Source organism: Microcebus murinus, chromosome 1 (assembly GCF_040939455.1).
Source record: "Microcebus murinus isolate Inina chromosome 1, M.murinus_Inina_mat1.0, whole genome shotgun sequence".
Taxonomy (NCBI): domain Eukaryota; kingdom Metazoa; phylum Chordata; class Mammalia; order Primates; family Cheirogaleidae; genus Microcebus; species Microcebus murinus.
In genome coordinates, this window is record NC_134104.1 from 149090772 (window position 1) to 149106596 (window position 15825).

Here is a 15825-nt window from a genome sequence, read left to right on the forward strand (position 1 = left end):
GTGAACAAGGAGAACCTGGATACAATTCAGAGGCCACCAAAGCTCTGCGGCAGGTTCAGTGTGTGGCACTCAAGAAGGACTGAGTGAAGACGACAGGTAAATTTCACAGGACCGTGTGGAGAGCCCAGATGAACAGTCTCAGGACTCGAGTGGGAAATGGGGGACTGCTGGGCTCATACTGACTGTAGAACTCTTGGGTCCTCAGCTTGCTTACCATCATAGTTTACCGGTGCCTTCCAGGAAGGCCCTTCTTCCCCACCCCTTGGCACCATGTCTTTCTCTTTCAAACGACTCTTGCAGTGGTGACCCATGACCACGCAATAGTTGGTGTACAGCAGTCTTTGGCGTCTTCCATAAAGTTCTCTGAGGGCTGCTTATTCTACCCTTGGCCCATCATGTGCGAGACCCTACACAAATTTCCCCCCACCCCACAACCACCTAAGCCGTGGATCCTCCCTGACACAGAACTGTGTGTTGGTTAGCTGCTTTGGGGTATGGAGAACATTTAGGAACATTTGGTTTTATGAGCTTGTTCTAGTTCTAATCCTTTGGAATTGGAATTTTTAAACTGGCAATGCCCATCATAAAACCTGTGGGGATTCTAGAACAAGGCAATGCACCCAGGGATGCCATTGAGGATCCACAAACCGGAGAGTCATCTATCGCCTCTGTAAAGGAAAAATAAAATGTCTTGTGAACTCATAACTGTGGCTCAAGGTGGACAGGAAAGGATACCCTTATAATTAAAGCAGTATCCCAGGTTCTTTGCCCCACAAGGAGGAATACTCCTTCAGTTGGTTCAGGCGGATCCTGGAACTAGGTGGGCACTTATTAAAAGTGATTAATTACAAATTAATTATTTAGATTGGGAGATGCACTCTCTCTGTACTTGTTATACTACTTGGAGTTCGCTTGTCATGTTATATTAAACAAACCATCTCTTACATTTTTTAAAGGCCTGACAAGTGACCCCGAGGGACAGAGAAACAAAGCCAAGGCCATGTGGAATTACTTATAGCCTGAGAGGGCATATTGTCTGTTATGATTTTCTAGAGAGACAGAACCAATAGGAGCTATATATGTGTGTGCATGTACATATATATGTATATGTATACACACACACACATATACATGTATGACAAGGGATCTATTAGGGGAATTGGCTCATGCACTTAAGGAGGCTGAGAAGTCCCAGGACAGGCTGACCACAAGCTGGAGACCCTGTCTCTACTGGTAGCATGACTCAGTCCAAGTTGGAATGCCTCAGAACGGGGGAAGCTGATGGTGTAACTCTTGGTCCAAGGCCAAAGGCCTGAGAACCTGTGGGGCCATTGGTATAAGTCCTGCAGTCCAAGGGCTGGGGAGCCTGGAGTTCTGGAAGGAGAGGAAGAGTTTGTCCCAACTCCGGCAGATAGATTGACACATTGTCCTTGTCTCTGTTTGTGTTCTCTCCGGGTCCCCAGAAGATTGGGTGGTGCCTGTCCTCACTGAGGGTGGATCTTCCCCACCTCGTCTACTCATACTCACATGCTCGTCTCCTCTGGAAGCACCCTCACGGACACACCCCAAAACAATGCTTTCCTGATTTCTAGATATTCTTTAATCCAGTCAAGTTGACACCTAAAATTCACCATCACGCTACTAAATATACTCTGCAGACAGTACATTTATAAAAGGAAGAACACAAAGAGGAAAGTAGCCTCTACTTTCTCCAGAACTTCATGTAATTTATTCTGAAAATTAAACTCTGAATTAGCAGACATCTTTAACATTTGACTTTGTGTACAGAACCATGACCCTGCTTATATATCTTCAGTGTGTTACTGGACATAAACTATAACCTGTTTAAAAATTTATATTATCAAAACCCCCTTTCAAATAGCCTTTTTAATTTTGTTAATACAGGTCCATCAATCATAGGCCTTCAGTGTAAAAAGCTAAAATTATAAAGTTTCCAGGAGAAAATCTTTATGACATTAGAATAAGCAAAGAATTTTTAGGTAAGACATCAAAAGCACAATCCATAAAAAAAAAAAAATTAGTTATTTGGACTTTACCAAAATTAGGAATGTGTGCTCCTCAAAAGACACTGTTTAAAACAATGAAAACACAAGTCACAGGCCCAGCGCGGTGGCTCGCGCCTGTAATCCTAGCACTCTGGGAGGGCGAGATGGGTGGATTGCTCGAGGTCAGGAGTTTGAAACCAGCCTGAGCAAGAGCAAGACCCCGTCTCTACTATAAATAGAAAGAAATTAATTGGCCAACTAATACATATAGAAAAAATTAGCTGGACATGGTGGCTCATGCCTGTAGTACTAGTTACTCGGGAGGCTGAGGCAGGAGGATTGCTTGAGCCCTGGAGTTTGAGGTTACTGTGAGCTAGGCTGATGCCACGGCACTCACTCTAGCCTGGGCAACAAAGTGAGACTCTGTCTCAAAACAAACAAACAAACAAACAAACAAACAAAACCACAAGTCACAGACTAGGAGAAAATATTTGTAGATCACATATCTGATAAACGACTTATATCTAGGATATAGAAAGACCCCTTTAAAATCAATAGTAAGAAAACATACAGCCCAATTTTGTAAAATATGTGAACAAACACTTCATTTAAGTATATGGATGGCAAGTGAGCATTTGAAAATACATTCAATGTCATTAGCTTGTAAGGAAATGCAAATTAAAACCATAGTGAGATCCTATTTCACACTCATGAGCATGGCTAAAATTAAAAAGACTAACCATACTAAGATTGCTGGTGGAAATGCAAAATGGTACAGCCACTTTTGGAAAAACAGTTTGGCTGTTTTTTTACACAAGCATACGTTTACCATACAACATATTCCTGGGTATCTACCCAAGTGAAATGAAAATCTATGTTCACACAAAAATCTGCACATGAATGTTTATAGCAGCTTTATTTGTAATAGCTGAAAACTGGAAACAAAGCAAATGTCCCTCACCGACAGAATGGATAAACAAACTGTGGTGCTTCCATAATCGTTGTTGGGGGGGATATAATTTGGTACAATCACTCTGAAAAACCGTTACGCAGTATTCACCGAAGCCAGACATATAACCCAGCAATTGCACTCTGAGAAACAGCCAACAGAAAAGGCTTGTACAAGAATGCTCATAGCAGTACTATTTGTAATAATCCTGTTACAAAGAGTTTAACCCCATTTTTGATGTTTTATCACGACAGACTTCATGCCCCATCATTCCTCTCTTTTGACCCACACCTGGACATGCCAATCAGAAAGCCCAGGTGCTCCTTTCCTTGGTGCAGGTGGGAGAGGGAGCCCTCATCCTGGGCCACCTGTCCTCTGCCCAGCCACTGTAAAAAGCAGAGCCACCTGCCCCTTCTTTTGCTCAAGCTGAACAGACTGCTCGAGTGTAGACCCCTCTCTTCCAGGAAGCCTCACTATGTAAGCAATAAATCTTTTCAAATCCTCTTGGCGAGTGTGTGGCATCAAGAGTTGGGAGCTCAGAACCAATTTTGGGTCAGTTGGGGGATGCTGTCACTCCTCTTCACGGAGCAACCTCAAAGCAGCCCCCAAACTGGAAACTGTTCAAATGCTGAGTCAACAGATGAGGGGAAAAATAAATTCATGCACATTCGCCCTAAGTGGAGCCCATGGAGCAATGAGAATGAGTGAACTACGGCTGTACATCATCTCACAAACACGATATTGAACAAAAGACACCAAACACAAAAGAATATATTCTGGGCGGGACGCGCTGGCTCACGGCTGTCATCCCAGCACTCTGGGAGGTCAAGGCAAGAGGATTTCCTGAGCTCAGGAGATGGAGACCAGCCTGAGCAAAAGCCAGATCCCAGTCTTTACAAAAAATAGAAAAATTAGCCAAGCCATGGTGGTGCACCTGTAGTCCCAGCTACCAGGAGGCTGAGGCAGGAGGACTGCTTGAGCCCAGGAGAATGCTGTTGCAGGGAGCTATGATGGAGGGGGGGACACAGCTAGACTCTATATCAAGAAGGAAGGAAGGGAGGGAGGGAGGAAGGGAAAGAGGCAGGCAGGCAGGCAGGCACGAATTCTGTGCATTTTTAGAAGCTAACCTACGATGTTAGAAGTCAGGAGAGTTACCACTATTCTTAGGGTGGAGGGTTACTGGTGAAGGTCACAAAGGGGGGAACTTTTCTGTATATCACGCTCAATTTGAAAGATGAAAGTAAAAAAGCGGAGGGAGCTGGGAGGGGGAGGGGAGGGTGGTCTCACGGTCGGGCTCCGAGTGACCTTCTGAGTGGCCCAGCCCCACCCAGTGGACGAATGTGGAAGTGCACGTCCAGGCTTAGAAGAGCGAGATGCCCGGCCTCCCGTGTGAGCCTCATTCTGGGCTGGGAAACCGGAGGGAGCATCCAGGAAGGGTCAGAGGCCAGCCTTTCTGTCCCGCTACAGAGAGGGGCAGCCAGGCTGAGGGGGACGGGCGACTTCTCTGACAGGAGGAGTAGGAAGCCAGGGGAATGGTGGACCCTCCCCCAGCAGAGGGCTCCGCTATCGTCAGGCATTGTCGCCTGCCCCCCTACCCCCCAGTCCAGTCTAGACTCAGGTGCTAGACGCTCATCCGGTAAGATGGGTAGTAATCCCCATTTTTCAGGTGAGGAAACTGAGGCTCAGGTAATTTGACTTGTAAATGGCAGAAGCAAGGTTTGAACTCCGGTCTGTCTGGCTCCAGAACCCAGTTCTAAATCACGATTCTCTACGTAGAGTGCCTTAACCTCTTTTGAACCTTCTGCCGCCACCCCCAACCCCTGCAGTCTGGTGAAGCCCATCACAGAATAATGTTTTAAAATGCATAAAATGATACACATATGCCTACCAGTGCTATTGAAATTTCCAGGAATGCCGATCCTACTGGAATATAGTTGCCAAGATTTTTAAAAATTGTGGTATAGTGTGTGCTATATATATGTGTCTCTTTATTAATGTCTTAAATACGAGATCTAGCAGTGGGCCTGAGAACAACCAGAATTTCCAGGAAGCGATGGATGTAAATATTTATAGATGTCTGCTATGGTGGTGATGTGAAAGGAAACTATCAGGGATTTTACTGGTGACAAAGTCATGGGTCACATACTGATGGAAGGAAATGCTGAATTTCCATCAGAGGTTAGTAAAAATTAGGATGCAATCTTGTTCCCATACAAGTTAAGAGACCTCTTGCAAACTAGGTGTGGGTCCATTGGGGTTCTGTGGGTTAAGACTCCTTGAGTCTGTTGCCTTCAACTCATCTGCCCCTGACCCCAACTATTCCCAGGGCTTTCCTGGAAACCCACCTGTGAGCTGATGAGTAGCAAAGGGCACTGGGTGTTTGTTAAACAATAGGGCAACGTCACAAGGTTCAACAGACACTGTACTGAAGGCCCCCAGTGCCTCAGATAGGCGGTTGGACCCAGAGATACAGAAAAGAATGAGAATAAGAGGATAAGCCTTCCTTTCAATAAGCCCCCAGTCTAGCAGAGGCAACATCTCTTGGTAGTTTTATGATTGACCTCCAAACGAATTAAACAGGCAAGAAGCGAGTGCTTTGGGAACACAAGAAGAGTAATCCCGTGGTGTCCAGGCAGTCTGGGAAGGTGTCTTCTAAGGAGTAACTCGGGGCCGAGACTGGGGAGGGGTTGTGTAGTCAGGAACACAGGCTCTGTTGTCAGGGGCTCCATCCCCTCCTAGCTGTGGGACTTTGGGCAGGTCTTCCTGATCTCTCTGTGCCTCAGTTCCTCATCTGTAAAATGGGGGCGAGCCTAACACTTTCATTGGGTTGGTATGAAGATTAATGAGTTTAAGTGCTGTCAGCCACAATGCCAGAGTGCATTGTCATTGGAGAGGTGGACAGAAGGGTGAGGCCTTTCTAGGGCTTAGGGGCAGCTCAAGCCATGCAGAGGCTGGATTGTTTTCCCGTGAAAGGAACAGGGCGAGGGGGGACCACTGGTTTGATGATTTAAGGTGGAATGTAGACAAGCATGCTTTCTTTTTACAGTTTGTTTTTGTCTTATCTTGCATTGGGAAATAGCATCAAGCCTGGGATTTTACCAGTATTATTCTGTAAAAGAGGGCTACAGTGAGTATGAAAGTTTTAAAAAATGATGAGGTGGTTTAGAGAAAACATTTGCACAATAAGTACAGGTGACATGGGATGAGGAAAAAAAAAAAGCGAAGGTGGTGGCAATGCCTAGTTTGAATCACTAGATTAGGACATTGGAACCACCTTCACCTTATGGAATTTTCGAGGTTCTCCTGGCTCATCCCAGCGATCCCTGAACCCCTGATTGGGAAACAGAGCTGACAGCAAATACACAGGGTTTGGGAAAAGTCCAGAAACACTGTCCACACCCCTTCATTTCTGGATACACTCAAGGGCAATATTTGAAGTCAACACCCAGGAATAGGTTATGCAATCAGTTAATAGGTCATGTCCAGCATTTAAAAATCTGTGAAACAAGAAATAATAGAAAATACCAGAGTACATTGCCAGCAGTTAGGGTAATTATTATTTGGTGAAACTTTCGATCTTTCGAAAAAATGTAAATATTTTTCCTACTATGTGTTACAGACAAAAATGTCTGGCCAGATGGAATGAAGTCTGACTTCTTGTCCAAGTTCTGCTCCTCTCTGCTGTCTAGCAGGGTGGGTCTCCATACCCACTATATTTATGCCTGGGGCTCTGGTTTAGCCTGGGTGTTCCTGAGCCTGTTGTTATGCCCAGAGCCCCCCACCTCCGAGTACTGAGTTCCCCAGGAGGGAGGGCTGGGATCAGGGCAAACAGGCCCCTGGGTGTTTCACCCACACTCGACATTCCCTTTGCCAGACTGCAGGCCCACACTCAGGGCTTCTGCTTCCAAACATCCATTCCATCGCTTTTCCAGTTACAGCGTTTCCTTATCTCTCAGGATTTCCTCATGTTATGGCCACGCTTCCCACTGGGGATATGTGATCTGGGCGGAGCACGTGCTCATTCCTGAAGCAGCTTCTGTGCTGGTCCACCCCCGCCTCTCCTGGGGCCCAGGGCGCTGCGGGACAGGAGGAGGCAGAGGAGTCCTCTGGACGTCCCAGGGGTTCAGATCCTGGGGTTTGGTTCAGCACTTTCTTGCCACTGACTCTTTCTCAGGGGGCGATTTAAGGGCCAATCCTTAGAAAGAGTATGTAGCTAACTTTAGCAGCTGGTGTCTCCCTGGAGCGAGCTCTGAGACAAAGATTTGAGCATAAAGTTTAGGTTGAGCTGTATGGAAATTGCCATTTTTATAAGTCAGAAAAGGTCAAATATTGGCAATGTCATTTGGTTCCACTAACAGTAAGTTTATCTGGGAGACGAAGGAGACAGTGGGAAGTGAGGCGGGGGAAGGAAGGCAGCCACTAAAGAGTGTGATAGCAAACCAGTTAGTTGCCTCTGTTGGAGGGAACTCGGGGAGACAGCAGAGAGCACACACCTCAGAGTTATTCCACCCAAGGGCAAGGTGGGGGTTATTTATGCACCACCTGACCTCAGTCATTGGAGTTGAGGGTTCTTGGTGGGAGGCAGGGAGCATTTCCCCGGAACTTCTGGCACGCTGCACTGGCTGGCAGGGGCAGGACAGGCTTTGGTAGCCAGAGCAAGGCCATTGGCAAAGCAATGTGGGCATTGGCACTTGGAAGTCAGCCAGGTGAGGGTAAGGCTGTAGGAGGGCCACCAGTGGTACCTGCTACAGATGCCATGCTGGTGGATTCTGAAATTGCCTCCGCTGAGTTCCTCTGACCACAAACTCAAGTATACAAGAAGATACGATTGTACTTTTCTAGAACAAGCTATTTTCTATTTTGAGACCCCATTCTACAGGATGCTGGAAACTAAATTGTTGTCATTGTGAGGGTCACCCCTTTCCCAGAACTACATCGGTTCCAGGAAATTGGTCACAGTGAGAAGGTGCCATCTATAACCAGGAAGCGGGACCTCACGGTTATGGAATCTGCCAGTGCCTTGATCTTGGGCTTCCCAGCCTCTAGAACCGCGAGAAATAAATGTCTGCTGTTTATGATCTACCCAGTCTGTGGTATTCTGTCACGGCACCCTGAGCAATCACTGTTGTGATAGTTGTAAGATCCATCACTAGATTTTTTAAAAATGTGTTAATAAAGAAGTGCATATATGATTATATTACAAATGTGTTTTTAAAAATATGTCAGTAGTTTTATTTCAGAATAATTTTTTAACTTTTAATTTTAAGATAATTGTAGATCTGTACTTGTAAGAAATAATACAGAGAGGGCTAGTGTACCCTTCACCCAGTCCTCCCCAATGTTAACATCTTGCAAAACTATAGTACAATATCAGAAGCAGGAAGCTGACATTCATACAACCCATGGAACTTAGATTTCACTGGTTTTACATGCACTCATGTGTGTGTGTGTGTGTGTGTGTGTGTGCATATTTAGTTCTTTGCAATTTTGCCACATGTGTAGCTTCGTGTAACCACCACCCCAGGGTGACTATACAGAACAGTTCCATCACCACAAGCATCCCTCATGTTATCCTTTTTATAGCCAGACATTTATCTCCCTCTCCCTTCTCTAAATCCTGGCAGCTACTAATCTGTTTTCCATCACTGTAATTTTGTCATTTCAAGAATATTATATAATGGAATCTCTAAGCTTTTGAGGTGTATATACTTCCAAAAGTATATAACCTTTTGATATTGGCTTTTCCCCCCCATTAAGCATAATTCCACTGAGATCCATTCTAGTTGTGTGTAGATCAACAGTTTGTTCCTTGTTATTGCTGAATGGTATTCCATGGTAGGCATGTACCTTAGTTTGCTTAACCGTTAGCCTATTAAAAGATATTTGGATTGTTTCTAGCTTTGAGCTATAATTGGTTATTTATTTATTTTTGGAGGCAGGGTCTTGCTCTGTCACCCAGGCTAGAGTGCAGTGCCATGATCATAGCTCACTGTAACCTCAGACTCCTGGGTTGAAGAGATCCTCTTGCCTCAGCCTCCCAAGAAGCTAGGACTATAGGCATGCAACACCATACCTGGCTAATTTTTAAAATTTTTATAGAAATGGGGTCTTGCTGTGTTGCTCAGGCTGATCTATAATTGGTTTATAATATATTTTATTTTGTGTTTTAAAAAACAAGCTAGTGGCCCCCCACTGCTAAATTTGACTGGCTAAAAAGAACTCCAAAACACCAAACCAAACAAAAAAAACAAGCCAGTATGGTAGCTCACCCCTGTAATCCCAGCACTTTGGGAGGCTGAGGCAGGAGGATTGCTTGAGGAAAGGAGTTTGAGACCAGCCTGGGCAATGTGGTGAGACCCAATCTCTACAAAAAATTTAAAAATTATCCAGGTGTTGTGGTATATACCTGTAGACCTAGCTACTCAGGAAGCTGAGGCAGGAGGATTGCTTGAGCCTATATTTGAGGTTATAGTGAGATATGGTTGTGCCGCTACATTCTAGCCTGGCTGACAGAGCAAGACCCTGTCACAAAAAAACCAAACCAAAACAAAAGACAAACAAAAAACCCCAAAACACATTATTTTGAGGGAATCCTAAAGCTTTGCCAGACTGCCCAAGGGATCCACTGGTACAAAAATGCAGTTCCGAGGAGAGGGGGATCTCTCTCCACACTTTCCCTTCTGTCCGCAGAGCCTGGGTGGGAGTGGGAACAGAGAAGGGCAGGAATGTCACAGCCTTGCCAGGGTTCGGTGCTGCTGGGGTGACGTAGGAAGCAGATGGTCCCTGTCACGGCAGAGACACACTGGGCTGAGCGCACTGTGAGGAGGGACTGTGCACAGGGGGGCCAGAGGATGTGGAGGGGCCCAGGGAGCATGAGAGGGGCTCAGCCTCATGGCGACTCCAAACCCAGCCACGACCCCAGACCTAAGGGAACTCAGCCATGCTCACAAAGGAGCCAGTGAGATGTCTGAGGAGACGAAGCAGGGTCACAGGGCCGAATTCCACCCCTGGATCTGCAGGGAGAAGCGGGCAGGTGTGGGAGGTGAGCCACGAGTGGGGTGGAAATTCAGGAGGCAAAGTCTCAGAGCTCAAAGTGACTGAGACAAGGTAAGCACTGGGAATTTTCGCAAAGGCAATCCCATTTAATTCTCTTTCAAACAACAAGGGGATCTTAGCTGACACTGAGCTACACTTGACTTTACCTGTTGAGGATTTTCTTATCTTAGTTAGAGGAGTCAGGGCTCCCAGTGTGGTGACCTCCCAGCCTCCCATCTGCCAACAACAGCCCCTGATTGGGAAGTTTCAGGAGTTTGGGCTCTGCCTCCTGCGTATTATGTCCCATCCCTGGGTGGTACTGTGGCCGGCACAGCAATCTGGTGGCCAAGTGCCCAGGAACGCTAGTGGCTAAGAAGCCATTTAGGAGGAAGACGCTAGAGCAAGGACAGAGGTGGGGAGAGTCCGCAGGCAGATGCTGTGGGCCATCAAAGCTGGGCCAGACACCCTGGCAGGGCCCCTGAAGAATGAACGGGTCTGGGATGGAGCAGCAGGAGCTGCTTTGCTGTACTGGCAGCAGCGACCAGACAGTGTGGCCTCCTTTCAGATGCACAGCACCCTCTGCGAAGGACCCGCACAGACGTCACCACACCTGACTCTCATCACACCTCCAGCGTCTAATTTACAGGAAATACGGAGGACAGAGAGGCACGTTCAACAATACCACGAGGAGTGCGATGGACAGAATCCAGACTCTACGAACCTTTACATACAGTGGGAACAACCGGTTTCTTCAATGAATAGGCTGCAAAAAAAGCACAAATATGGAGATGGAGTTGAAACATATAGATTAGAAAAGACTGAAAAAGTAAATTTATCAACCACAGATAATTTTTGGACCTTATTTGGATCCTGATTCAAACCAACAAACTGTAAAGGGAAAAATCACGATATTTATGTGAAGAGTGCGCAGGTGTCTGATGGTCGTAGAATCAGTGTTACCTTTTTAGGTGTGACCCTGGTTGAGGTCCTTATCTCTTAAAGGCCCAGACGCAAATATTTACAGACTAAATGATGTGATTTCTGGTATTTGTTTTCAAATAATACAAGAAGGGGTAGAGGGGTCGGGGTGCAGGGGAAAAGGTTGGGCCACTAGCCGACGGTCGCCTAAGCCGGGTGGTGAATGGTGGGAGCTCATTAGACTCCTCTGGCACTTTTGGGGGCATACATTTGAAAACGCCCATAATAAATAACATAATAAAACTACAAAAATATCCAGAGAGAGGGGAAAACATCTGGATTCAGGAGGGAGGGTGCAGTAAACTCACTGGGTGGAGGCTGTGGGTGGGGGTGGGGTGGTCTGGCCCAAATCCCAGCCCTGCAGTGTGGAAAAGTTAACTAATCTGTCTGTGCCTGACTTTCCTCATTATAAAGTGGGGTTTGTGGGAGGATTAGAGAGATTAATATGTGGGATGCATTTGAAACAGCATGCAGTCCTGCCCACGAGCTATGTGAGCACCAGTTAGCGTTAGTGTTCCGCCCCTGGTGTCCTGTCTGGAGTCTGGCCCGGGGCAGGCACTTGGAGGAGCTTCCAGGGCGGATAGACAGGGTGAAAAGGGAAGCGGTGGTCAGGCAAGGTCTGCAGTTCTCGACTGTTCATTGGCAGTCAGCTCCCTCAGTTGGCAGAGACCTTGAAAGTATTTAAAAGAAAATAGTTCCAGAAAAACGAAACTGGCCAGAGAGAGCCGGAGCCCAGCCTGTCCACGCCGCCCACCCATTTCCAGGCGCAGCTGTGAGCACCCACGGCCAAGCGTTAAAGGATGCTGCCGTCTCTGCCCGGAATCCGAGGGTTCGCCCCACTGCTGCTATTTTCGTCCCTGACCCTGGGGAGGCTGGGCTTTTCTAGTTTCCAGTCACGTGCTTACAGTGGCACGGGCAGCAGTCCTCATGAGCAAAGTCCCAGGGGAAACAACAGGATGTCACCACTGATGGGAGCATGGACATCACTGAGCCCAGCCCTCTGCACCCACTTTACAGACAGGGAAACTGAGCCCCAGAGAAGCCCCAGGTGGTGGAGTCTTTGTGTACAAGAAGCATTGAGGCCACCTTAGCTATGAGCAGGTCATACTATAATCGGAAGGCTTTCTCCATCAAAGCATGTGATCACCCAATAAACGTTTGTTGAGGTCTACCACGTGTTAGTGCTGGCTGGGCTATAATGTACGGGATCCTCAGATAAGCAAGAAATAATTTCTGTCCCGGAGAAGCTAACCAGATCTGAGTGGGAGGGGCTAGGGAGAAGGAAGGAGCGAAGAATTAAACAGAATTTTCAGAAAGGCGGTGGGCGAGAGAGCACTGGGGTGGGAGTCAGCAAGCCCATGTGGCTCCTATCAGCTGGGTGTTTCTGGGCGAGAGACTTTCACTCTCTGAGCCTTGGAAACCTTGTTTACGAAACAGATGTGATAACTTTGGCCTGGCCTAAACCACAGAGAAGATATCTGGAGAATCATTCCATAAATCTAACATGTAATAAAGATATGCTTGAAGGTATTTTGATAAATGAATAACTATATTGATTCCAAAAAAATACATTTGTACCAAGGCAAGGGACTGGTAGCTGGGGAGAGGGTTACGCATCCCTCCTTGGCTGAAGGCCCTGGGCAGATGAGCAAACACGGAGACAGCACAAGGCTGGAGTGGCCCGAGGGGGCCAGCCGGGAAGGGTGGTGCAGAAAGAGGAAATGGAAGAGGTGAGACGAACAGCATTACACCATTTCTTTCCTGTTGTGCCACCAATGGAACATGATGGGAAGTTGGTCTGGGATTCTGGCGCAGCATGTTATCAAAGTGAGTACACGTGGGTGCGAACCAGGCTTCTAAATCGCAGGTCAAGCTCGTGGTTTAGGTACTTGGAATTTTAAGACCCTAGAGAAGGACTAGACCGACCCCATCTCAGGCTCAGCTGGAATGGAGCAAACTTTTTGCCAGAAAGACAGAGGAATGGAGAAAAGAGGCAGAGAGTGAGACAGTGGGTGCGGCAGGGACAAACCAGGGCCCCCACACCCCATCAGAAAGCCCCTTAGTGCCCTTCTGGCTGGGCTCTGCCGGCAAACCAGTCAGCTGGGGTCTCTTGAGCTCTAGCTCTGCATGCAGACTGTGTCAGGTACTCCTCGCAGGTGAACAAGGCTCCTGACCGTGAGGAATTTGCAGTCTGGGAGGGACCACAGATTTCTCCCTGAACAATGATTCTCCTGCAGACTCAGGCAGGGAGCTCAAAGCAGGGGATCAGGGAAGCGTGGAGAGGTTTGGAGAGACTTGGGGAGGCTTGGGGAGGCTTCCAGGAGGAGGTGGGCCTGGAGCAGGGTGGTGGAGGACAGGAAGGATCAGCTGCAGACCAAAGGTCCGCAGTTGCACACTCAGTGCTCAGCCGAAGATAGAGGCAAGTGTTTCAAAAATGTGATGCCACTTTTCACTCTGACTGTAGATGTGTCCAATGAGTTAACACCGTAAGTGCTTTAGGAAGTGCAGCGGACTAGTAAAGATTTTAATGTCTCCACTCTGAAGTTGAGTCCATGGGACAGGCCCTGTGCATGGGCTGTCTGGCCTCAGGGCTGGGTGCTCTCCCCTCCCTGAGCACACAGAATCCTCCCATGTCTCAAAGAGAGCAAAGAATGTGAATCTACAGCCTCCTCCCTCCAGCCATCTTTGAGAAGTCTCCTGTCTCCTCGCTTCACGTCTCTCTTGCTGCCAGGCACTGCCCTCCCTACTTTGGCTGTTTAGGGCTGGCGGAGAACAGCTGGTAACTATTCCCTGGGTGGAGAGCACTTCCTCTACCAATATTGAAAGAATTTTGGCAAATGCTAGGGTCTGATACCTGGGTTTTTCAGAAACTCTCCTGGTAGAAAGGCAGAGAAGGGGAACTCAAGAAGGAACAACTCAAGGTGTAAGGTTGGTGGTGCAGAGGGAGCAAGGCTACCCGACTGCAGGGCAGGGAGGACCTGGGGCCACCTGGCCAGGCTCCACCCTTCCTGGAATTCCCTGCTCATGGGGCCAGGACTGACTGCCCTGAATGCAACCTGCCCATTCCAGGAAGAGGCCCAGCCCTTGCTGAGAAGAGGCCTCAGTGACTGCCAGAAAAACCTGGATGGTCTTGCAAAGGCTCTAAGCTCCCAGGATCACCGGCCCTGCACTCCAGGGAGTGTTTGGTGTGCCGTGGCTAGAGAGTGACAGGGAGGGTGGGTGACTTAGCTCCAGGCTACATTTCACTAGGAAAATCATCTTAATAGGAAGCAGATGAGTTGATATATTTACTCTATTTTATTTTACTTAGTTTTTAAATTTCAGAATATTATGGGGGTACAGGCATTTTGGTTACATGAATTGCTTTTGTTCCATTTGGAGATATTTCAAAAGAGAATGTAATAACTTGAACAGCCAGGTAAATAATGACAGCAATGAAATAAAATAAGTACCCATGAGTTCATATTAATATAAGTATATGAATAAGGAGAAGAGCCAACTCTTTCTTACAATAAAATTTTAATTAATAAATGTGGAAATGGCCGGGCGCTGTGGCTCACGCCTGTAATCCTAGCTCTTGGGAGGCCGAGGCGGGCGGATTGCTCAAGGTCAGGAGTTCAAAACCAGCCTGAGCAAGAGCGAGACCCCGTCTCTACTATAAACAGAAAGAAATTGATTGGCCAACTGATATATATATATATATATAAAAAAATTAGCCGGGCATAGTGGCGCATGCCTGTAGTCCCAGCTACTTGGGAGGCTGAGGCAGAAGGATCACTCGAGCCCAGGAGTTTGAGGTTGCTGTGAGCTAGGCTGACGCCACGGCACTCACTCTAGCCTGGACAACAAAGTGAGACTCTGTCTCAAAAAATAAATAAATAAATAAATAAATAAATGTGGAAAGAATGACGGAAATACAAAATCACCGGAAAACACCACAGTAATCACTGTTGCCGGAAAGTATCAATGGATGCTAACACTAGTGGGCAAAAAGTACCCTGAGAAACAGGATACTTACAAAGTCCCAAAGAATCTCCCCATAAGATGCTCACTAATTACAAAGGAATTAATAGTAATTTCACAGTGGACAAATTTGGCAGATGCCACCGTACCCAGATGATCGGTTACCATCACCAAGAAAGAGACACCTGATAGGTACAATGAGAAGGACACAAGATCACTTCTGTGACCACACAATCACTTTTCCATATCAAAGAAGCGTGGAAAAAGTATCTTCCTCCCCAAAATACATACCCTTAATATGATCAAGAAGAAACATCAAACTGAAATGTGGGGACGATGCACAAATGAGCTGTCCAACACTCTTCAAAAGTTTGAAAGTCAAGAAAGACAAAACAAGACCGAGGGGCTCTCCCAGAACAGGGAGACTAAGGAGACGGGACAACCAGATGCAAAGTAGGTTCTGGTTTGGATCCTGGCCAGGGCCAGGACATTAATGCAACAGTTGATAAGATTCGAATAAGGCCTGTAGATTACTTACGAGTGTTGTGTCCATGTTAATTCCCTGTTCTAGATTATTATGCAGTACTGTGATTATGTATCATGTTCATATCGAGGGAAGCTGCCTGACAGGCGTTTAGGAGTCCTGTACATTATTTTTGCAAATGTAAAAATTATTTTTAAATAAAGAAGTACAAAAGGGTGGAGGTTATGAAGAAAGGGCCTGGTCCTAGAGTTTGGCTGTTCTCGGGAGGGACCCTGGACTCTGAGAGTCTTGTTGGGCAGCTCCTTGGGCCTTATTCTCCCTTTTGGTAACTAGCATTTGGCCTGGAGAGACTTGGAGGCCAACCCAGTTGCAAGGTCCCCTGCTCTCTGTCAGTGTGGGAACCCATCAAA

General features: G+C 47.0%; 1 protein-coding gene across 1 annotated transcript in view; it reads right to left on the reverse strand.

The window, feature by feature from the left end:
* Nucleotides 1-15825, reverse strand: part of HIGD1A (HIG1 hypoxia inducible domain family member 1A) — a 463894-nt gene that overhangs the window by 41879 nt on the left and 406190 nt on the right. The gene's annotated exons all lie outside the window — the stretch shown is intronic.